General features: G+C 38.3%; 1 protein-coding gene across 2 annotated transcripts in view; it reads left to right on the forward strand.

Annotated features, from left to right (window-relative positions):
- The window catches only part of Rnf38 (ring finger protein 38), a 147,568-nt gene that overhangs the window by 42,342 nt on the left and 86,563 nt on the right, over positions 1-18,663 (forward strand). For both annotated transcript variants that reach the window (XM_023715928.1, XM_023715929.1), the window contains exon 2: positions 16,118-16,188. The gene's annotated coding sequence lies outside the window, so the exon portion shown is untranslated. The remainder of the gene's footprint in view (positions 1-16,117; positions 16,189-18,663) is intronic.

Consider the following 18,663-nt stretch of genomic DNA (forward strand, 5'->3'; position numbering starts at 1 on the left):
AGATGGGGTCTAAATTTGTAGTTCAAGCTGGCCTTAAACTACCAGCAATCTTCCTGCTCTGATGAACATTGTTTGGTATATTGAAGCTGAGTGTGGTAGCACATACTTATACTATCAGCACTCACAGGATTGAGGCAAGAGGATCATTGTGAGTTTGAGGCCAGCCTAGGCTATGTAGTGAGCTCAAAGCCAGCCTGAATTACATAGGGAAACCTTGTCTTAGAAAACCAAAAAAAGAAAATTAAATCCTTTGGCATATTGATAAGACAGCATTTCATGGTTTTTAGATATCTGTTGGTATCTGTCCTTTGGTCCCAACTACCATGCTATTCCTGGGGCCTGTTCCTTCTGCTAGCTGCTTAGTTTCTCTTCAGTTTATTATTGTAGCCTGCTTTTCCCTCTAGAGCATTTTCTCTCATGCAGACTGACAGAGGAGGATTGTAAATTCCAAGTTAGCTTGGGTAATTTAGTGAGGTCCTGTCTTAAAAAGGATTGGGGACACAGCTCAGTACTAGGTTCAATTCCCAGTACCACAAAAAATAAATAAAATTTAAGAATCACTTCTGATACTTTTTTGAGTTCTATTACCCCCCCCATAGGAAGCCCCTCCTGGTCCTTGTCTTGGTCCGAGGAGACTATATTTGTAATCCCCAAAATACATTATTGGAATCCCATCAAGTTAATTCCAATCTACCACTCCCAGTGCAACCCATGGCAAAAATAAAGACACTAAAGCATATTTATAATCATGGGGAACTGAGAGGCCCTAAGTCTAGCAATGAAAATGGCTTTCCAGAGAGGCCGACCCAGGGCTTCATCCAGGTATTATTCATTCGTGAAGGCGGAGTGGTTTGAGGATAAATGACTGAGAATTGTGGGAAGTAGGTGAGTACTGTGAGCTGGGCTAAGTAGGTGGCCTGAGTTTACCTCTGTCATATGCAGAGAGAAGGATATGCAGAAAAAATAATTTGCATTATACTACAGAGATAGTACCTAATGTTTTGGGGTCTGTAGCTTCAGCTCTGATGTGTGATCTTTCAAGCCCCTGGAAGTCTCTGTCCCAGCTGACATCTTGGAGCACTGGCTCTTCTTTCCGTCTCTACCCCACTTATATTAAAGAGCAGCAGGTGTGGGTTATCAGGGAAACACGCATACCCTCTTCAAAGAATACCACCAGCACCTTGACTAGACCAATATGCATTGCTTAAAGCCAATTGAAGGGATAAGGAAAAATCCTAGCCAGCTCTGTACGTATCAATTCAAGGAAATAGGGTCAGGCTCAGCCAAAATGGAGACGATTGATCTTTCAAGGAGAGCTGCTCAGGTGGTTCTCCACCCCCCACCCCCCCATTGGTTTTCATGAATAGCCTGATTCTACACAGATTTGAAATGTGATAGGAAGTAGTCCTGTGTGGCTTATTTTACCTTCTATTTGTTCTGGTTTGTGAGAGGAGTGTTCAGTATAAATGTGTAGTAGTATTCAAGAGTGAGAAAACTATTATAGTTTTTACGCTCTAATATTTGTGTTGCATTGCTTTGCCCTCCTCTGAGCCAGTGGCTCTCTAACATAATGAGAATAGGGGAAAAGACAGCTTTGCTCCAGCAGAGAGTTACTGGGCCTCTTATTTGTAAGAGGGATAGTGTTGTTGCATCCCTTGCCCCCAAAACTTTTGGCTTTGTAGAAGTAAGTGCATGAGTGTCCTTGCCTATCTGTAGGCTTTTGTTCAGAAGTCTGAAGACTTTTCAACTACTTTGGACTGAACTGCTTTCTGAATGTCTTGAATGTAATCTTGTAAGAGTGTATATGTATGCCTGTAAGTGGGTATTGGAATAAGGTGTAGAGGGGGAGGAATCTTTCTAGTACTCAAGTGAGTCTTTTGAGAATCCTGGACTACTTTGAAGCTTTGGTAAAAACTGAAGTCATCTATCCACACGCCCAGATACCCACTCCACACCTCTACGTTACATTGTTTGGGCTTCAGATTCTTGCTTAATCCTTGGCCAAGACAATAGTAGCTGCTACTGATCTTTTCTGTATGTCTTTGTTTTATTTATTGTATTTTTGGTTTTTTGAGACAGAGTCTTGCTAATTAGTTCACTGTGTAGTCCAGGCTGGCCTTGAAATCTTGCTGATACTCCTGCTTTGTTTGGTCTTCTGAATGCTGGGATTACAGGTGTGTGCCACCACACCTGGCTTCTTCTATCTTTAATAGGAATACTCACCTGTATTGCCTTGGCATTTATACTCTGAAGTAAACTTTTTTTTTTTTTTTTTTTTGTCTTTTTGAACCAGGGTCTTGCTACACAGTTCAGGCTAGCCTTGAGCTCACTTTGTAGCCCAGGCTGGTCTTGAACTTGCCATGATCCTCATGCCTCAGCCATTAGTGCTAGGATTACAGGCATGTACCACCATACCTGGCTTTGAAATAAACCATCTTAATAGTTTACTTTATAGTAGTTCTGTTATTTAGATTTTATTTCCCTCCCTAGGTTGAAAGCTGTCCAAATGTAGACATGCTATTAGTATTGATTTCCCTTATCCAAGTGGCTTCACTTATAAGGTGACTCCTTTCTCCTTTATTTTTTAGAGTGTTACCCTACAGAAGTTTGGAATTCAGATGAAAAAATTAGTTCCCCAGATAAGGGCCAAGTATTTTATAATTTAGGATGCTTGAATAATTTTACTTGAGAATATTCAGTAATAATAACTGATCAAACTAGATTTTTCCTTGGTTTTATTGCCTGCCAGGCTGCCTGTCTGTTGTGGTCTCCCTGTCATTCTCTCATTTCTTTCTGACACTTCCTCTCTCTGACTTTCCCTCTCTGCCTGCCCCCCCCCCCACATATATGCTGCACAATTTCCTTACTAGTGAGCTACATTCTCAGCCCTTTTAAACTTTTTCTTTTGAGGTAAGGTCTTGCTAAGTTACCTGCCGTACCCGCTTTAGTTACTAAAATTTATATTTGAGTTCACATGATCATCTTCATAGAGAACCAACATTTGATATTTACATTGTAAGATTCATTGAGGAGAAAAAAATAAAATAAAATAAATATGACCTAGCCAATGTTAGATGGTGAATGGTATCTAGCATAGTAAATTTGAACATGAATTCTTTTGCTGTTTCTACTCTGCTCAGCCATAGTACCAGGAGAGAGGAAAAAAAATGTTAGATACCTGCCTCTGCAGTCTGAGTCTCTTTGTTAAGCAACTACTCTGATTGTTTGCTTCAAGTTTATTTATTTTTCTTTCCAGTATTGGGGATTGAGCCTGGGGTGTTCTGTCACTTAGCTACATTACCAGACCTTTTAATTTTCTTTTTAAATTTTAAAAGGCAAGGTCTAGCAGCAGAGAAATAGCCAAGAGGAGAAAAAGAAGAATCTGCCCTTTTGCATCTCTTTTATAGTTTTGTTTGTTTATTTGTTTTGTATTTTGTGCAGGGTCTTACTACACAGCTTGAACTCACAGTGATTCTCCTGTTCTCAGCCTCCCCAGCTCTGGGATTACAGGCATGCACCACTGCACGGACTCTGGCTCTGGCTCATCACGCCTGGAGGTGGGGCTGGTGCCACATGTGGTGTGGGGAATAGAACCCTGGCCCCTGCACTTGCCTAAGCAGGTGCTCAGTCTGCTGAGCTATTTTGCTGGCCCTGCTTCTCTTTTAGAGCTAGCAAGTCAGACTGAGGAAAAAAAAAGCAACCCAAAATAAACTTTAAGCCAAGTGTACTATTTTTAGGGTTGGACCAATTTCTTATTAAATTTTGAAAAGGTAATACATATACGGTTCAAAATTTAAAGCAGTATACTGTGGAAGGACTTTAACACCCATCTTTAGCTTCCTACTTTTCTGTAGACCTAGTGACATTGTGATTAGTTTCTGTACATCTGTATGTTCTCTGACCTTGCCTTCTTAATATGTTGATCCTGTATGATATTTTACACATTGCTTTATTCCCTTAACAGAATTTAATAGAGCTCATTTTTTTTTATCAGTACAAATGGAACTTCCTTTTTTCCCCCTTACAGTTTTGCACTGCATTCCCTTATTGGGGACATTAAAGTTTCAAAACCTTTGCTTGTATTCATTTTGTTAGATATTTATTGACTAAATTATTGGCCATTGGTGACTTCATCCTCAGCTTCTCTTGTCTTAAAAGGAAGACTGAGGTTATCTAAGGGCCAATCAAGACTCCTATCACAAAAACAAAACAGAAAACCCAAGTACCCTCCCAAAACAATTCACAAATGGTTGAAATCTTATGAATATTAAAAAGACATTTTATGGGGCTGGGGAGATAGCTCAGGCAGTCTAAGCACCTGCCTGGCAAGCTCTAGGATCTGGGTGTGATCCCTGGTACTACATACCATGACAACCCCAGAGCCCCTACGTAGTGAGCCCCTGTACCAAATAAATAATCAAACATACAAACATACAGACATTCTTCTTACCTCAGTTACATGGGACTGCCCAAGCGTTTTAGGAACTCTGCAAAAAAATTGGGATAAAAACTTACATATATATTTCTTACTGTATCACAAGATCATGGTGGCCCACTGCTTGAGTTGTAGAATAAGTAATCTAGTGATTTCTCAGTGTTCTCTCATATCTTAATATTTATCTGAGTCTTGACTTTTATGTCTAATCTGTCTTCTATACTCTGGTTTCTCTTCAGATTGTATAAATCTTTCACCTTTTACTAATCTGTCTTCTAATTTTCAAGAGATAAAGGTGTTATTCAACAAATACTATTTCAGCCCTTCAATAGAAATGTGCCACGTATACATGTACTAATCACTATTTATGATAACCACATGTGATGACATCGACACAGTTATTTGACCATATGGTTGCATGCTAGGCACTTTATTGTAGTTAGGATCTAATGTATAGAGCAAGGGAATTTCCTCCCCATATGGAGCCACTTGGGAGGTATGCAATAAACTGTGGTTCATTATGTGTATGTGTATTAGTTTGAGAGTCAAATATATATGCAAGATAACTCTTAGAATTGGGATATCGTTTTGGTTTTCTTCATTTGTTTGTTTTCTTGAGACAGGGTCTCACTCTGGAGACCCTGGCCTTGAACTCACTGAGTAGCCCAGGTTGGCCTCAAACTTGTGGCAATCCTCCTGCCTCAGCCTTCCCAGTGCTGGGATTACAGGTGGGTACCACCATGTCCAACAGGATTACATGTATTTTTAATTGTGATAGCTAAGTACTAAATTTTTCTGATTGTCATGGTGATGTATGCATATAATACCAACACTCAAGAGGCTGAGACAGGAGGATAGTTGTTGGTTGGAGGCCAGCCTGGGCAATCTAGTGAGTTCAAAGCCAGGCTGAACTACAGTTTATCTGTCTGTCTCAATAGATAGATAAACACACCTTGAGTTGAATTGCCAGTACTACCAAAGATGGGAAAAACAGACAGAAAAAGGGAAATAAAGATGGAGTAGTAGTCTATATATCTACAATAGGCACTGTTTGAATATCTTTTTAAAAAAAATACCTTTCCAACATGTGATCAAATTTTTTTTTGGGGGGGGCAGTGTGCTAGGGTTGAACCCAGGATTTTTGCCTGTTAAACGTGTTACAACTAAACTATATCCGCAGCCCTTTCAAGCTTTTTGATCTTTACCAATTTGGTGAGTACGAAAGATATCTTAGTATAGTTTTTACGTTTAAAGTTTACTATTTGTTTTTAAAATGATTTTAATTTTTCTGAGATTATATCCTTTACTTATTTTTCTGTTACATTTCCCATTAATTTTTATTAGTACACTTGTAGTACATAGTGATTACATTTATTGTGGGAAATTGGTACATGTGTATGATACATCTGCTTCTTATCTCCCCTTTACTGTTCTTTCCCTCCTCCCTCCATCTCTTAAGTCCCCTTCTCACTTGGACACTTTCCTTGGTTCATACTATATATCATTTATTTTGCTCTTTAAATAATTTATATTTTGTGTTTCTCATATAAGAAAAACCATGTAATATTTAAGATTGTTTATTTCTCTTAAAATTACAGTCTCAAAGTGCATCCATTTTCCTAATAATGACTGAAATTTATCTTTCTATATGTGAGAAAAGTCCTCATTTGGCATAAACACCACATCTTCTTTATCCATTCATCTGTTTTTGGACATTTAGGCTGATTGCGAGGTTTACATATTTTAAGGGCTGGCCAAATAGCTCAACGGATTAAAGCACTTGCTTGACCTGGGGTTCGATCCCCAGGCCTGCTCTATGCCTGCCCCGCCCCTGCCCCGCCCCTGCCCCCCTCCCCTCCCTGGGCATGCTGAGATTGTGATTGAGACTGGGTGTGGTGGTGCGTGCCTGTTAGCCCAGCATTTGGGAGGCTGTAAACAGGAGAATACTGTGAGTCTGATCTAGAAGTGAGACCCTGAACACCCTGGAGACCCTCCCCTAAAAATACAAAAAAAAAAAAAAAAGATTTATATATTAAGAGTTGTTTTTGTAAACATGGCTACACATATATCACTGAAATATGATATTTTTAACTATTTGGGGAAAATACCTAGGAGGGAAATATCTGGGTCAAATGGGATTTTTATTTTTGTTTTTTGAGCAATCTTCATATTGATTTCCTTGGTGGTTATACTAGTTTACATTCCCACTCCCCACCCCATTCCCTGCAACTTCACCAGCATTTATAATTTAATTTCTTGATGATAGCCATCTTTCTGGAGTAAGATGGAATCTCATTATTGTTTTAATTTGCATTTCTCTAATGGCCAGAGATGCTGAACTTTTTAAATGTATTTATTAAGAATTTGTATTTAGAAGTGTCTTCATTTCAGTAGCCAACTTTTGAGTCTTCCAAGAGAATTTGGTAGTTTTGAATTCTTTATGTATTCTAGATGTTAGTTCTCTGTCCAAGTAGATGGCAGAATTTCCCCCAATTCTGTATGTTTTCTTTTCAATGTGTTAGTTGTTTCTTTTGTTGTGCAGAAGCTCCCCTTTCTTGCCTTCCTCTCTCCATTTTGGCTATTTTGAAAATATTGGTTCTATCTGTCCAGGAATAGGGGTTGTCTTTATTTTTTAATTTGCTTTTCAGTTTTCTTTTCAGTATAGTGGTTTCTCAGTTCCTTAATTGATTAATTCCTTAGTATTTTTTTCTGAAGTTACTATGAATGGTTTTTTAAAAAATTTCTTTTTCTTCTTTTTCTTTTTTTTTAGAAACTAAATTTTATTACCTAAATAGGAACTTGAGGTAGATAAAACAATGTCACCTGAACATTTCTGTTCTCTACAAAGTATGTTTTTTTTTTGCAATTCACAATCACTAGATGAAGATGCACTTTATCTCAATGAGAGATACCACCTACCACAACCCATCCTGTAAAATTGCATGTCATAAGTAGCTCTAACTTTTAGATTTTCTCCTTGTCGTAGGGGTAAAATTGTATCATGTGCAAGAAAAGATTCCAAACAAATGGGCTAAATTTTCAGGAAAATCATCAGAGAATATTACGATGATCTGAAGTTGTTCAGGTGGGAATGTTTGCCCCAGGAATAGTCACAAACACTATAAATCAGGGTTATTTTTTTTTTTTTCTCAGAGAGCTGAATGTATGTTTACCATTAAGCCATTGGGCCAACCAGTCATTTATAAAAAACACTGCAGGACAGATATAGAAAGAGCTCTGAATCCTAAGGATTGGGGATGATCCTTCATTACTCTCTGATTTTTGCTTCCATTCGTTATTTCTTGATAATTGATAAGATTACTGAGCCGGCCTTCTGGACAAGGAAGGTCGGAAGCATGTATGATCATTATGGCTGGCTGGCTGGCTGGCTGGCTGGCTGGCTGGCTTTCTTTCTTTCTTTCTTTTGTATTTTAAAGAACTGTCTACAGGGTGTTCTGGGTCTCACTACTACATCATACTCATAGTGATCTGCCTGTTTTTATAGCCTTCCAAGAGCTGGGATTACAGGAGTGTGTCACCACACCCAATCTCAATTTCAGTCTCATCACGCTCCGGGTGTGGGGCCATCATGGCAGGCCTAGGGATTGAACCCCCAGCCCCTGCACCTGCTTGCAGGCACTTTAATGCACTGAGCCACTTGGCCTGCCCAAAACCTTTTTCTTGTTTTGGTAATATCATTATTTCAAAAATCCATAGATAGTTTACTTCTTTAGTTTCAGCATATATCTGTGCCAGAAATCACATGAAAAATTAATGCTGAAGTGTAAATAATTTAATTCTACATTTGTGTGATTGCTAAATCTGTGTTGCAGAGGCCAGTGAGATAACTCAGCTGACTAAGTGCCTTGCCAGGATTCAATCCCTGGCATCGCATGCCGCACTGGCACCGCCCTGGGCACACTGAGCTGGCCACCACAAGTGACTGTGGTGGCTCAGGCCTGCAAGCCCAGTGTGGGGGAGGCTGAAAACAGGAGGATCACTATGAGTCCGAGCTGACTAGGGAGACCCTGTACCAAGTATATTTAAAAAAAAAAAAAATCTGTTTCTTTTTTTAAAAATTCTGTCTACCTATTTGGAAACATTTATACTTTAGTTGAAAAGTCATTACCTTTGCTTTTTTCCCTGAGGTACTTCATACATTTCAAAGAATATAAATTCAAGTAGGCCCTATATTCTCAACTTGATCTTTGTTCTGAGACACTTAAATTCATTCACTGGTGTTTAAAATGACAGATGGCAGGTTGTCTGTTGCCTTGCAGTGTGTTAGAGAAGGTATAGATTGCAAAAGCACAATAACTCTTTCAGGAGTTATGACAATATTCCCAATCTTGTTGGGAGCAGTGTGTTCTCTTCTTGGATCATATGCTTATTGTAATATTTATTTACAACATAGTCTAAGCATATGTAGTTTACTGCACTCCATTTTTACCTAAATAGGAGGATGAAAGCACAATTAAGTCAGTCCATAACCTGACTTGGTCTTTGCAACCAGATCTTTTTCCTTATATTTCTTTCTTTTTATTTTATTTTATTTTTTAAAATTTCTTTCTTGGTGGATTCATTGTTGTGCAAAACACTGTTGATGTTTGTGTGTTGATTTTTGTCTACCTACATTATTGAATTTGGTTACTAAGTTTAAGAGTCTTTTGGTAGGTTTTTGAGTTTTGTGTATAGATGATCATGTTATTTGCAAGTTTGGGTTTTTTTTTTTTTTTTTTTTTTTTTTTGGTGCTGGGAATCAAACTTAGGACTTTGTACTTACCAGGCAGGCATTTGTACCATTGAGCTACATCCCCAGCCCTCATTCGCAAATAATGATTTGACCTCTTCTTTTCCTGTACCTAGTCCTTTTCTTTCTCTTGCCTGTTTGCTTTGGCTAAACTGTTGAAAGTATATTGAACAGGAGTGAGGACTGTGGACTTTCTTACCTTGTTTTTGATTTTAGAAGAAAAGTTTTTAGCCTTTATCTTTTTTTCTATTTAATATATTGACCATTGGTTTATCATAAATGGATTTTATCAGATTGAGATATAATTCTTCTATGTCTGTTTTCTTTGGGTTTTTATCATGAAAGGGTGTTGAATTTTGTCAAAGGTTTTTCTGCATTGTGAAGGTGATCATACGATTTTTGTTCTTGCCTCTATTTATGTGGCGTATTAAATTTATTATTTTGAGTATATGGAAGCATCCTTACATCCCTAAAATGAAGCCTGCTTGTTGATGTTGTATATTGGTTTTTTTGTTTGTTTGTTTTTTGGTATGTTGTTTTTGATGCTTTCCTGCATTTTGTTTGACAGTGTCTTTTTGAGAGTCAAGAGATTGGCCTTTAGTTTTCATTTTTAGTTGGGTCCTTTTGTGGGTCTGGAATCAGAGAAATGCTATCTTTCAGGAATAAGTTTGAAGGTACTCCTTGCTTTTCAATTTCATTGGAGTTTGAAAGAGGAGGAGAAGGAGGAGGAGGAGGAGGAGGAGGAGGAGGAGGAGGAAGAGGAAGAGTACTAGATTGTTCCTGAAGTTCTTAATAATGACTCCATTGGGCCCTGGGCTTTTCTCAATTGGTAGGTTTTTCTTCTTTAGTTTCATTGCCTGTTACTAGATTATTCAGGGTTTTCATGTATTTTTGGTTTAGTTTTGACAATTCATATGTGTCTAGGAATCTGTTCATTTATTCCTGAGTCTCCAGTTTATTGGAGTACAGGTTTTTGAAGTACTTACTAATGCTCTTCTGGATTTCAGTGGTATCTGTTGTGATTTTGCTTTTTTCATTTCTAATTGCATTGATTTGGGTCTTCTGTTTTGTTCTCCCCACCCCAAGACTGGCTAAGGATTTGTGTCTTTTGTTTATGTTTTTGAAGAACAAGCTTTTTGATTCATTGGTTTTAAAATATTTTTAGACTCAATTTTATTAATTTCTACTTTAATCTTTATAATTTCCTTCCTTGTACTAGTACTGACTTTGCATTTGGATTGTTTTTGTTTTTCTAAGACCTTGAGGTGCTGTCTCAGTTACTTTTCTCTTGTTGGGACAAAATACCTGACACCCAAAATTAAGGAAGGGTTTATTTAGCTCACAGTTAATGGACGTTTCAGGCCATACTTGGCTGAATCCAAGGCAGAGTGGCACATGAGAGAGGGCATCAGTTTGTGATGGTGGTAAACAGCAAAATGCAAATGAAAGAGCAGTGGCTGTAGCAGCTAGCAAGCCTCTCTCCCCTCCCCATATCGTTTTGAAGCTGTGTGCCCCAGGGTGGATGTAGCACTCAAATCCAGAATCCCAGCATTCGATCATGAATTAATCACAGACTCTAGAAACTGCCCTAATGACTGCATGAGGCTTTGGGTAGACAGCTAGACACAAACCGTAACAAGTACATCATTAGGTTGTATTTATTTGGGCTCACTATGTTTTTCTTTCTTTTTTTTTTTTTCACTGTGTTTTTCTGATGTGGGCATTCATAGGCTTGAACTTCTTACCACACCTTTCATAGATTTTTGTGGTACTGGCATTATTGTTTGATTTTGGAGCAAATTTCTGTGATCCATTGATTATTCATGAGTGTATTGTTTAATTTCCATGTGTTTGCATAATTTCTATGGTTTCTTTGTCATTCATTTCTAGTTTCATTGAACTGTGATCTGATAACATGCACAGGGAAATTTTGGTGGCTTTGTAGTTACTTAAGCATGATTATGGGCTAATATGTGGTCTGTTCCAGAGAGTATTCCATGTGCCATTGAGAAGAATATGTATTCTGGTTCTTAATGGGTGGACCAGTCTGTAGATATCTATTATATTTATTTGTTCCAATGTATGTTTTAACTCTGGTATTTCTTTTTCTTTTTTTTTTTTTTGTCTAGTTGATCTATCTGTGATAGTGGGTTATTGAAGTCCCCCAGTATAATTGTGTTGGTGTTTGTCTGATCTTTTATGTCTATTAGTGTTTGTTATGAAGTTCTATGCGCCAGTGTTATCTGCATATATATTTATAATTGTTACTTCTTCCTGTTGAATCATTCCCTTCATCAGTATGTAGTCAGTGATGGTTCAGTAAGGTCTAGGCTTCCTGTGTGTCTTTGCTTGGCTGTCAAAGACCTCAGAAACTGGCCTCACTCAGGCAGGAAGCTGCTTTTGTAGAGATTTTTTTGTGGTACTGGGAATCGAACTCAGGACCTTATGAGTCAGATGCTTATGCTGCTGAGCTATCTCCCCAGCCAAAGGAAGCTGGTTTTGGAGAGCTCTTGATCTATAGTGCACTTGGCATCTTGCTGCTACCCTAATAGACTATCATGTATTTTAGTTAATAGAGTTTGGTTAATAGTTAATAGAGTTTGGTTCCTCTCCCTATGTAGCTCTGCACTCCAGTGGCCAGCCTTGCTTGCTACAGCCTGCATCTGTCAACAAGGCGGGATGGCTTCTTTAGGAACATTTGGGGAGAGGGAGTTAATGCTTTAAGCCTTTTTGCCCCCTTTTCCAGTCTCTGGGAGCCCTAGATCTGTGCTGCTAAGAGGCATCTTCCAGGAAAGATGTGAAGCAGAAGCCAAAAAATAAAAGCTCCACAAGAGGGAATGGGAAGAACCTAGTACCCTCTAAATTTTAATGTATAGATCATGTCTTCCCAGCTCTCTACAGTTCCTGGGCATTAGAGGATTTATTTATTTAATTACTTTCTCAAAAGTCTTGGAGGAGGGCAACGAACAACCCAGCATTTAATAGTGCATCTCTCTGATCCTCTGCCTCCCAAAGTACTGGGAAGGGGGGCCGGGGAGATGGCTCAGTAGGATAAGCGCTTGACTGGCAAACACAAGGATCTGAGTTCAATCCCCAGTTCCGCAAAAAAAAAAAAAAAAAAAAAAGACTGACAGAGGCCAAAGTACTGGGAAGATTCAAGCATCCTGAACTGGTGGCAGGGTGCCCCTTGGACCAGTTCCAGTAAGAGGAAATGGGAGCTGCTGGCCAAGTTGGCTGTGCTCTGGGGAGATGTTATGAAGGGATGATGAGAGAGGTATGGAGGCTTATAGCCTCACAGGGAAAATATACCCCCTCACCTCTCTAGCTCTGATCCTAGTGAAGCCCCAAAACTTGCTGTCTGAGGAGCAGAAAGCAGGTTTCCCCAGGCACACGGTGAAGTGGACCAATACCACGTTCTTAATTAAAGTGGGTACAAAGTAAGGCTGTATGGCCCATATTCTGGTCAATAGTAAGGCCTTTGAGGAGGTAGGCTATGGGATATTTAAGAAGTTTGGACAGCAAAGGAATTTCCAAAGGTGAAGAGCTGCATGGCCCAACACAGCAAAATGCCAGCAGCTACCCAACTTAGAAGGTGGCACCCTTCTCTGTCCCTCTCTACCAGGTAACTACTTAAGGTGAAGCCAGAGTTGACCTTGGTCAGATTTGCTTCTGTGGCAAACTCTAGACTCCTCTGGCCTTACCTCCACTACCTCTATGGTCCCATTTCTCCACTGTTAAAAAAGTTTTTTGCCCAAAGCCTGGTCACACTTCCTTCCTCTAAATAGTGAACTTTAACCTTCATCTCTCCAGCCCACTGAAGGCCACATTTTTGTTTTGTTTTTGGTGGAACCAGGGATTGAACTCAGGCTCTTGCTCCTGCCAGGGAGGCGCTTCTTCTACTGAGCCATCTCCCTGGCTCCAAGGCCGCTGTTTTGATGATGATATGGTAGTGGGACTTGAACCCAGAGCCTTTCACATGCTAGGCAGGCACTCTCTACTCCACCACTCAGCTATACCCTCAGCCCTTTGTACTGTATTGCTGGTTTTTTTTTTTTTTAAGATCTTTGTAGTGGCAGATGACAGCAAGTGAAGATAAGGCCACCTTCCCCCCCCCCCCAAAAAAAAAAAAAAAAAAGAAGAGAGAAGTGGAAAGAAATAAGGAAGCTTTTATTGGGAGCTTGTAACAGATGCCCTGATTCTGGGTCAGGACTTCCAAATTGTGGGTCCCCTTTGGACTTTACCTCTAGGCTATATACTTTTTAGGTTTCCATAGTAACCATATCTCATCATCTTACTTTTAGAAATTTTACAAGAATATCACACAATGGCCACAAAGCTTACATTTCCTGAACACTGTTGACCATCTCCCTGTCATGGGGCAGCACTGTTTAATTTTTGCCTTATTCCCCAAGTTGTTCTGTTTGTTCCTGGTTTATGACCCTGTTTTTTTTTTTTCTAAGTGGGTTTATGGTTAACTACATGGGAAGGGGTGAGAGAATGAGTTTATCTATAGTTTAAGTGAACTTAAGTGACCCTCCTTTTTGCCCCATCAGTTTGTTTTGAATAGTCATTTTACAATCCCAGAAGATTTTAATGTTTGGGGTCATTATTTATCTCAAATTATGAATTTAGAATATGTTAATAGAATCAGTACCAGAAGGAATCTTTTGTTTATATTATTCTTACTGATAATAGTACAATTTTGGCAAGTGTACTTCATTTTCCTTAAAATTGACATTTCAGTAGCAAACATTTGTTAAGCTTATTGACAAGCTTAATTTTGAAAAAAATAAAAATGGAAATAACTATTATGGTCAATCTCTAAAATCACTTTTAGTCTAATACTTGATCTTTGTATGTTTCTTTCTTTTTTTAGATTGAACCCAGGGTTAATTTATACTAGCTAGGCATTTGTGCTACCGCTGAGCTATACTTCTAATTCTTTAATTTTTCTTTTATTGGATCAGTTTGGCTTTCCATAGGTAAGATGACCCTACTGTGTTACATGATTCACTATGGTACATACATCCTGTTTCCTGTGACTTTATTTTATATTCCTGTGTTGATTAGTAAGATTATTTCTGATTTTAATAGTATCTTTCAATTATAATTAGTGTTAGTGCAGTTAGACTAACAGAACTATCATGGGTCTCTTTTGGCACCACTTTATTCAGGAGTGTAGTAGGACAGAAACAGTAATTCATCAGTAAGATAATGAGAGTCTGTGAAAGTACTTCATACTTTCTGAAGTGTTTGTCTGGTACCTAAGGTTTACAGAGATATCATCCATGTTGGTTGAGTGTAGGGCTGCTTAATTACCACAGGAGAAGTTATCTTTTGCAAGAATTCATAAACATAATTTTCAGAATCTTTTGCAAGGAAGAGGATTAGGATTAGTAGGACATGTTTAATTATGAGCTACTCTCAGGGAGACTCAGAAACATGGCTTTCTCTCTGTATATTTATTGTGCTTCTCCAGAGAACAATTTTACATGCAGAAATTACCGATTCAATACTTTCTTTTTTAAAAAAACTTGTTTTTCTGAGTTATTTCACTTAAGATTATGGTTTTGATGTGCATTTTTTAAATTGTTTTTGTTTTTTGAGACAGGGTCTTGCTAAGTAGTTCAGGCTAGTGTTGAACTCACTATGTTATCCAGGCTAGTCTCAAACTTGAAGCAATCCTCCTTCCAGTTCAGTACTTTCTATGATAAGCATTATCCTCACCTAAGGTAGCTGGCGTGCTCTTTTTTGCGGAACCCGGGATTGAACTCAGGCCCTTGCGCTTGCCAGGGAAGCAGTTATTCCACTGAGCCATCTCCTCAGCCCCTGGCATGCTCTCTTAATCCAGTTAACAAAGTCAAAATCTCATACATGAGCAAATGCAGTTTTATTACCCTTGGGTTCAGAGTTAAGTGTGCTGACTTTTCATTTCTGACTTAAGATATAATATCTTCTTTTAAAAGTCTTTCCTTATCCCAAGACTATCTTTTAAAACTTATGTTTTCTTGAAATAATTCTTTTTAATGTTACATAGATATTTGAGCTATCATTTTGTGTCTGGTGTGAGGGTAAAAATAAAAAAATTTTAAGTGGGTAATTCCATTCATTTAGTGAATAATGGTTTGCTTTCCTATATCAGTGTAACAGTTGTCCTATAGCACTTGTTATTGGGGGCTAGTTATTTACATTAACAACTCTTAGCTGGATGTGGTGGCATACATGTATCAAGAGGCTGAGGAAGGAGGATTGCGGAGTTCAAGGCCAGCCAAGGGTATATAGTGAGTTCAAAACCAGCCTGGAATGTGTAGTGAGAATTGTCTCAAAAAGCAAAACAAAAAAAATCCCAAATGTTGTGTTTATTAAATACATATTTAAGATAATAAAAATATTTGAAATTTTGATTATAGATTAGGTTGCTTTTATAAGGTGAGAATTTATATAGATTTTTGTCTTCAAAGTGTGTATAGTGTGAAAAGAAGTATAATTATTTTCTTTATAACTAAGAGTTTGCCTTAAGGATGTAAGTTCCCTAATTCTTACCTTGAAAGTAGCCCTTTTGATATGGTAGGAAGTGATGAGTCAGGGGTTTGAAGACAGGGTTTTAGTTGAGATCTGCTACTTCACTTGTTGCTGCTGTGAATCAGCGTGTGTTTTTTTTTTTTTTTTTTTTTTTTTTTTTTTTCTTTTGTTAAAATGCATGAATAATAGCTGGGGATATAGCTCAGTGGCACAGGTGCCTCCCTGGCAAGCACAAGGTCCTGAATTTGATTTCTAGTACAAAACAAACAAACAATGAAAAATGCATGAATAATAATCCCAACTGCCTTCCTTACAAGGATTGTTGAGGATTAGATGGGATAATGGAGGTAAAACAGTGTAAATATACAGAATTACCACATTTTAACTTTTCTTCCTTTTTTTTCTTGTAGGTAGTGTTGGTGCTTCTTTTCAGTGCCAGTCCATCCATCACGACCACATTTGTCATGATGACAGTGACAAGGTGAGATCCCTGTTGGCATACCTACCCTGGGGAGATGCATGTCATCGTTGTATTGCTGGCTTCACTTGCATAACCGGAAGCTAGAAGCAGGACAGTGAGTTGGGGGGACAGTGTTGAAGAGCAGAGAGAGGCCTTTGCCCTTGTGTGTCAGATTATTAGACCGCTCTAGGAAGCCTCAGGGTAATTCTTCAGCTGGAGGTGGGGCTGGGCTCGTAATTAGCCCTCTAGTTCCGTATCCTGGATGGATTATCTTAACATATGAACATGTATTGTCCGAACTGGTAGTTATCTCAGCAATTCCTGTTTGTTTTTACCTTTTTTTTTTTTTAATCTTTAATACTGGAATTTGGCTCATTTTTGCATTTGATTAATTTATATTGTTTTCTTCTTGTACTTTAAACATTTGTGTTAGTTTTATTTACAAAGCTTAAATTAGCTGTTGGGAATGAGAAAGGGAAACTATCAGATTCATGAAAGGAAAAAAAGAAAAAAATGCCTGATTTGGGGCTTGAGTTTTCTTTTTATCCTTAATAACACCTAAACTTTACTTGAAGTGTTAAAAATTTAAAAAATTCAGCATATAAAACTAAAATAAATAAATAAATAATGCCTAAACTATTGGTGATCTTCCTCTGTGCCACACCCCCGCTGCCTCAATTTTTTTCATCCCTTAAAAAGAAACCTGGTATTTGTCTTGGGAACTTCCAGTCCTCATCAGCAACCTTCATGGCCCAGCCCTTGCAGTAGCAGATATTTCTGTGGGCTGGATGTTTGGAACATCTGGCTGCTGCTCTGGATGAGCTTAAATTTAGTCTTTTCCAGCATCAGTTTCCAGAGGCTTTCCTTCCAGTTCATGTATCTTCTATGCCGGAATATAGCACTCCCTGTAGTTTCCAGTGTAGCCCAATCCAAACAGTCTTTTTTTCATTTTGTTTTGTTTAGGATCCTCCTCCTTTATCCTGCTGGAGCTAGATCACAAAAGTGGTTGATAACAGAGGTTTTCCAAATGACTTTTTTTGTTCTGTTGATCTCTCTGTCTTTGTGATCTTTGCTCAGAATGATTTCACTCAGTTTACAGTGAGAGATATGCTCATAGCATTCCAGAATCTCTTTTATTACTATTAATGTAATCCAGAGGCATAGGTCCCCCCCCCCCCATAGTACTGGGGATTGAACTCAGGACCTTGTGCTTACCAGGCAGGCATTTATTGCTGAGCTGTCTCCCTGGCCCAGGTTTCATTTTTAACCTGTTTCAGAGGCAAGCCACTTAAAGATACTTCCAAATGATATGTTGGCTGTGTAAAATTTAATAGACCACAGAATTTAAGAATGAACATTTGAAAATGAGAATGTTATAGAAGGAAAAAACAGAAATTACTGTGTCAGTAGTATTACAAGTGATTGTATTTCATAATTTTAAAGATGTTTTTGGACTTTTTTTCTTATTCTTCTAACCTCTCATTTATACTGTAGAAGCTTTTTTTCTTTGTATTTAGTTCAAGCCTACAGGGTCTCATTACACAGATTGGACTCATAGTGATCCTCTGTTTTTAGCGTCCTAAGCGCTGGGATTAACAGGTGCATGCCCACTATGCCCAGTCTCAGTCCACCATTTCAGTGCACCCTGGGAGGGGGGGCTGGCACAGCACGTGAGGGATCGAACCCGGTCCCTGCGTCTGCCTAAGCAGGTGCTTTAGTCTGCTGAGCTATCTGGCTGGCCCTTAGAAACACTTATGTTACAGAAGCCAAATTGAACTCTGTGCTGGCTTCATCTCTTAGAGTCTGGGGATGAAATTTTTGTCCACCTTTGTCTGTCAGATTGTTCCCATCTCTTTCACAAATGATTCTCTTCTAAATCTCTCAGTCTTTGTGTGACTCATTTTTTTTGCTTTTGGGAGATGAGTTTGTTGGGTTTTTTTTTTTCCAGAAATACATGGAGCAAGTGGGAAACAAGTTTAAGGTATATTGTTACTTTAAAAGCAGACTGTTCTGCCTTTTCTTCTTCCTGCCATGTATATATTATGATATTTCCAAGAGAATGGATAAGGGTCTCTTTGTTATGGATTTATAATTTATCCATCTAATTCAGCCCTCAAATGATATTTTTGATTGTTAGCTATGCTTACCTTTTAAGGACTACATAAGGATACAAAAATAGTAAAAGTTCTTGGTTTTTCTTGAATTTGCAGTTTAACTGGTAGAGACAGACAAAAATACAAGTCAGTTATGTAAGTATATTACAGTAAGTAGAATGGATAATAGATAAAGTAGAGCCAGTCAAGTATGGGCTTAAACCTCCACTAACTGAGCTAACTAAACAGAACGATGAGTATAAAATATGTGAATGTGTCAGAAGTGTTTTGCTAAATGACAGACTGGATTAAAAGTCCAAATTCCATCTGTATGTATGATTTATGTAAGAAATACCTAAAATGGAAATGACACAGGTGAAAATAGAGATAATATCAAGCATAC

Source organism: Octodon degus, unplaced genomic scaffold (genome assembly GCF_000260255.1).
Source record: "Octodon degus isolate 3935 unplaced genomic scaffold, OctDeg1.0 scaffold00045, whole genome shotgun sequence".
NCBI classification, from domain to species: domain Eukaryota; kingdom Metazoa; phylum Chordata; class Mammalia; order Rodentia; family Octodontidae; genus Octodon; species Octodon degus.